Here is a 6,916-nt window from a genome sequence, read left to right on the forward strand (position 1 = left end):
CCTATTTTGATATCGGCTTGCAATTTAAATCTATAGAAAATTAAGTACTAAGCAAGTAGGTCGAAGAATAGAAGGTAGCGGAAGATACTAAATTTATGTACGTATCTGAGATAATGCGGGTCTTTACTATGTTTCTATCGCTGCTTCTTATACTACGGAGGGGCGATACGGACTTAATTAAGGAACTTAGTACTTTTATACTGTAGGATATTAAAAACATGCTTCCTAGGATACGCGACTACGGTTTATCGGATCCCTACCTCTAGGACTATATACTAATACTATATAACGAGCCGGTTATAGTGTCGCTATAGTATATAATCCGAATTAAGCGTAGTAAGTAGCGCTAGTACGGGTATAGAAGTAAGATTGTGCTAGCTAGCTTTAAGCCGTAGAATGTCTTCGTTTTAGACTTAGTACGTATCTATCTGCCCCCCTATCTACTAAGCATATAAGACTAACATTTTTGTAGTATCTTTAGTAGCTAGCTATATAGAAAAAAGACTCCGAGTATTACGATAACATTCTAAGCACTAGCAACATAGTATACAGAATCCTTATCGATACTTAGAGTAGCTAGACCGATACTACTAGGGCCGACCTTGTTAAAGAGTTCGTATCTACGAGGAACAAGGTAAATAGATATAGCGACGAGAAGTGGCTTATAGTAGTATATGCAAGCTAGATTACAACTAGTATAAACCTCCCCCCTACGGATACCGTTATTATTATCGATAATTACTAGACTCCGGAGGCTAACATTTAAATAGGTAGAAGAGTATCTCGCGCGGCCGGCGTTTAGAGGGCAGATTTTACGGAGTCGTACCGATTTGTAATAGTATCGGTTGTAATTATATAGATAGTATAGGTTATAAGCAGACAGGTACGAGCTTAGGATATATAACAATCGCTCGGCTTCGAGAAGGAAAAAAAGAGGAAAAAGGGTAAAGTATAATAGGATATAGCTATAGCGTACGTCGGCGCTAGTATTACGAGCGGGGGAAGTAGTATATAAAGTCGACGTCGATATAGTAGATACGCTATAAAATGTTAATACAAGCAAAGCAAGCCTAACGTTGTTAGGGCCAAAGAGGCTATACGTAATTGGCATGTGACTAGGCTAAGTAAAGCTAGGGTCTTAGTGCCTTAGGCAGGGCTTGGCGCTTGGCGTTGGGCTAACTCTCCTGCCTTCCTCCCTCTCCTCCTAGATCTCTATCGAATACTATACTAATTTACTACTACCCTATCTACCTACTAATATAACCCTTCTTATATAGTATTCGATCCACCCTTTAAGGGCAGTAGCTAGATAGTCCTTATTTCAAGCTTTTAGCGGTATAGCTACGAACAAGACTAATCTAACTATATTGCGCCCGAAGAACGGGACCTATACGTACTATTCTATCGAAACAACCGTACCAATTATTAAGTAAGGCCTTCTATACGGCCTATTATACTAAGTCAATCGCACTAGACCAATATCTACTAATTCCGCTATATCCGTATCTTAGGGGCTAACAATATATTATTAGTGTTACCCCCTATTATAATAGCCGGCTCATTACGAAACAACAACCGTGCCGCCGCTAGTAGCGCTAGTAACGACAATGCTAGTAGCATAGTGCCTGCTAAAGTGCCTACTAAAGTGCCTACTAGAGCACCTACTAAAGTGCCTCCTACTAAAGAGCCTGCTACTAGGCCTGCCGAAGAACCTATAATTCTAGGTAACGACCTAGAGTTGCCTATTAACGACATTCTTAGCAATATTGTCAACCGTCGATATAGCTAACTAGCCTTTAGCCCTCAACTATTAGGGAGACTTTAAGAAGCTACTTAAAACAGGCTTACTACCCTACGTTAAGAACAATAGCTAAAGGATGATCTCCTCGAGCTCCGTCGCCTTTAGGAAGCCCCGATAGCAAAACCAATAGTAGGACCTTCTTTACTACCTACCTAAAAGAAGGATGCTAAACTTAAGGACTATACCGTGTTTAATAGCTCTAGTCGGAAGCAGTATAACGACTACATTCGTGACTATAAACTCAACTAGCGCAATGCACTAAGAGCGCTACTAGACGACTATTCCTTAGTCGTATACGCTATGCAGTACATCAATAGCGACCTAAAGCGTATATAGGATAACTATTTCGACTCCCTCGACGACTAGACCGCTGTTTAGTAGCAGACCTATAAAACTATTATGCTAGATACCCTTAGAAACCCTATACTAAGGCAACAACATGCTTAGGACCTATATCTTCGAGCTAAATAGAAGACTAATCAATCGGCTCGCTTATTCGAGGCCTATTTAAAAACCCTTGAAGATAACCTTCCGCCTAAGACTAATTCTATATAGATCTCCGAGATACGCCTAAAACTTAGATAGGAACTTATCCTCGAATTAGACCGTCGCCGTGTGTTCGAACAAGCTAATCTAATACGCATTCAATTTATAGTCGAAGTAGAAACAGCCGAACGGGCTGTTTAGCTCTAATAACGACTAGAATTAAGGATCCGACTAGCTAGTACTAACCGTAGCAGCCGTAGTAGCCGCGGCGGAGGAAACCAAGGTTCCTACTAAGACAACAATGCTAACAATAGGAATAGTAGCGACCGTGGAAGAGGCCGTAGCCGGCGGCTATATAGAGGAGGCCGCGATAGGGGCCGTAGAAGGGGCTCGTATCCCTATAATGCTAACCGCTCGACTAACAATAGCAGCAACAATAGCTATAGTAACAATCTCCCGACCGGATTGAAGTGCTTTAATTGTGATAGTACTAGCTATCTACTAGGCCAATGCGACAAACCTAAGGACTAGGCCCGAATTGACCGTGCTTCCGCTAAGCATAGGAAACACCTTTTAGCCGCTAATGCTACCCTAGTCGGCTCTTTTAATTAGTCGAAAAAAGAGTAAGCGCCGCACTAACTGTTAGCCTTATACGGCGTAAGACTATCGACATTGTGCTAGCTATAACACGCTCCTGCCTTGTATAGGACACGAAGGGCACTACCTATTAAACTAAGGTTATACTAGATCTAGGAAATTCAGTTAGTGCCCTTATTAGCTATCGCCTAGCCAAGCAATTAGACCTTCGACAACTGCCGAAGACTAACCTGCCAACCCTTGCTTAGTTTAATAACGCTCGGCACTTAACCTATAGGGCCTACTATGTTCCTATAGCTCTAAAGGACGACCTCGGAAATGAACGCCTACTAGACTTCACTGCCTACGTAGTAGATATAGACAACCTATATAGGGGAGCTACTATTGTCATTAGCAACCCTGTTCTTAAGTACTACGCTATAGCTATAGACCTAGGCCTCTAGAAGTGGCGATTTAGAATCGCTAGGAAAGAGGACATTAAACACATTAATGTTAGCGAGTGCCCTAACGATATTAGGGTCCTGTTTATTAGAAACCTAATACCTGCCTTAGCTAACCCGACTGCCGATCTACTCGGTAGTAATAACGATAAACTAGTGCCCCCTAATAGTATAGATCCTAAACAACTTGAGCGTATACTAGAACCTATTCGGGAGACCTACATTAATGTGTTTAAACACTATCTAGTATCGACATTGCCTATATTTAAAGAGACGGATTATAAGATTGATATTATAGAGGGCAAGGAGGTTCCTTTTAGCCCCCTCTACAACCTTAGTAAGCGAGAGCTTACTATATTGCGTAAGTACCTAGAGGAAAACCTAGCTAATAGCCGCATTCGGTATAGTAATAGCCCTGCTAGTGCACTAATCCTGTTTGTTCTAAAGAAGGATAGTAGCCTACGGTTATGCGTTAATTACCGTAGACTCAATGCTATTACTATCAAAGACCGCTGTCTACTTCCGCTTATTAATAAGACCCTCGATCGCCTTTCTAGTGCCTACTACTATACTACATTGGACATTAAGGACGCCTATTACCGCATTCGTATCCGCAAGGGCGATGAATAGAAGACAGCCTTTCGCACTCGCTATAGCTATTTCGAGTACTTAGTTATGCTATTTAGGCTAGCTAATGCCCCTGCTACATTCTAGTCCTATATCAATCGGGCCCTTTCGGGCCTATTAGACTATCTCTATATAGTTTACCTAGATGACATCCTAGTTTACATACATTTACCTAATATTATAGAACACTAGGCCGTAGTACGCAAGGTCCTCGACCGCCTACGAGCCTATAGACTATACTACAAACCTTCTAAATGTACCTTTGCTACTAAAGAGGTGTTATTCCTTAGCTTCCTCGTATTAACCGAGGGTGTTAAGGCTGATCCTAATCGGATTAAAACAATCACTAAATGGCCTATTCCTACGTCTATTAAGGAGCTTTAGTCGTTCCTCGGCTTCGCTAATTTCTACCGCCGCTTTATTAAGGGCTATTTACGGCATATAATGCCCCTAACTAAGCTTACTAAAACCAAGGCCAACCCGTCTAGAGAATTCAAATAGACTAACAAGATATAAGCCGCTTTTAACGGTCTAAAGAAGCGATTCACTAAAGTCCCCTTACTGTACTATTTTGTACTAAGCAAGTAGATCCGTATTAAGACTAACGCTTTACAGTTCGCTGTATCGGCTATTATATTATAGCAATTAGATAAGGACTACTACTAGCACCTAATTGCCTTCTTTTTACGAAAGATGATCGATATAGAGCGTCGCTACGAGACCTACGAGCAAGAGCTCCTAGCTATTGTCGAGGCCTTTAAGTATTAGAGGCACTATCTCGATAGTGCATAGCACACTATTCAGGTCTATATAGACTATAACAACCTCCGTAGCATTACTAAGGTTACTAGGGTTATAGGTCGATAGGCTAGATAGGCCGTCTACCTCGCCGGGTTTAATTTTAATATGTTATATCGGCTAGGCGTAAGCAACCCTGCTAATAGCCTATCGAGGCGACCTAATTATAATAGCGAGACCTAACACATTAATTCTTTGTTTCCAACCCTGTAGTATAAGATTGCTATAGCCCGTATTGTTAATAAGCAAGCGTAGGATAAGCGGACTTCCGGACCCCGCGGCGGCAACAAATACTATAGCGGAGTTGTCGTTCTTCTAGTGTACGTTAAGAAGGACGTAGATCGCTCGAGCTATAATGACTCGATTAAAGATATTGCTATCTATAGCGACAGCACTGCAGAAGAGGTTGTAGTAGTTCCGGCTGCTAGTGCTATTAGATATATACAATGCGTACCTCGTTCGATAGTACGGGTACTATTAAATGACCTTGCAAATGGGGATGGTTAATCGTTTATAGATAAGCTGTTACGTGCTTAGCAGAGGGACGCCTTTGCTGTCGAGCGCATTAATAAGCTTGTAAGTAGGCGGGCGACTCGATCTAGCAAGAGTAATAACAATTAGTCGATCGACGACAAAGGTCACTTAAAGTTCAAGGGCAGGTATTATATCCCCGCTAAACAATCGATTAGACAAGAGCTTTTAAAGAGACACTATAATAGTGAGCTCGCTAGTTACTATAGTATAGAGAGGTCGCACGAGTTACTATCGCGTATATACTACTAGCTAAATAGTAAGCGGCATATAAAGGAGTATATACAGACCTATGCAGTATGCTAGCGAGTCAAAGCACTAAAGCACTTACTATTTAGCGAGTTGTCTTTACTTCCTATTCCTAGGAAGCTATTTGCTAAGCTTATAATGGACTTTATTATAAGCCTTCCTCCTACTAAGCGCAGGGATAGCAAGGATGTATATAATACTATCCTTATTATAGTAGATCGATTTACTAAAGGCGCTCGATATATCCCGGCGCGCAAGGATTAGACTGCTATTAATATAGCAGAGGCGCTGTAGACTAATATCTTCTATACCTATTAGGGAACCCCTAAGGGGATCGTGTCCGATCGTAGATCGATACTAACATCTTACTATTAGAGCGAGATTTGCTTGCAACTAAGACTAAAGTATCGGCTGTTAACAGCCTTCTATCTATAGACTAACGGTTAAACAGAGAGGCAGAATACTACCCTATAGCAGTACCTACGTAGTTACATTAACGAGAACCCTAACGACTAGGTTAACCTCCTATAACTAGCTAAATTCGTATACAATAACAGTGTCTACTCATCTACTAAGGTGTTACTATACATAGCTATAATAGGCCAGAACGCTACTATGCTATAAGACCTACTGTCGCTCGAGGCCGAGCGTAAGGAAAGGGAAGCGCGTCAAGTACCCGAAACACTAGCGGCTATTAAGAGGGTTCAGAAGATGCGAGAAATCCATACTAAGATAGCCGAGAAGTTAGCAAAGGCTTAAGAGTACCAAAAGACCTACTACGACAAGCACTATACGCTAATACCCTTCAAACAAGGCGATATAGTTATACTAAGCACTAAGAACCTCCGTATCCGCAAGCACCTATTACCTAATAGTAAAACAAGGCCTAAGCTCGTACTAAGATATATTGGCCTATTCCGCATTTAAGAGGCTAAGGGCATATAGGCCTATTAGTTGTAGCTTCTACCTTATTATACTATCTACGACACCTTCTATATATCCCTCCTTAAGCCGTACTACCTACGCGAAGGGGATGAAGCCCCTACTAAACACGAAGACATACTAGCGGATAGTAAAGAGCTATAGTCTATAGAACGTATCCTACAGCACTAGACTAGGAAAGGCAAGAAGGAGTACCTATTAAGATAGCAAGGCTATTTACCTAAATAGGACTTATAGGAAGCTAAAGGTTCCTTTAAGGATATAACCGAGTTGTTAGATAAGTATTAGACTAGTGTAAAGAACAAGAAGAAGGCTAAGGGCCTATAATATCGCCTAGGAACAATACTACCCCCGGGGTGCTATTAGCTAACTAATTAGAGGCAAGCAATTGTTAGCAACAAAGGACAACAAGACTACACTAGGCGCGCTACGACGCGTTAACTAA

Source organism: Pseudocercospora fijiensis (assembly GCF_000340215.1).
Source record: "Pseudocercospora fijiensis CIRAD86 unplaced genomic scaffold MYCFIscaffold_2, whole genome shotgun sequence".
NCBI classification, from domain to species: Eukaryota; Fungi; Ascomycota; class Dothideomycetes; order Mycosphaerellales; family Mycosphaerellaceae; genus Pseudocercospora; species Pseudocercospora fijiensis.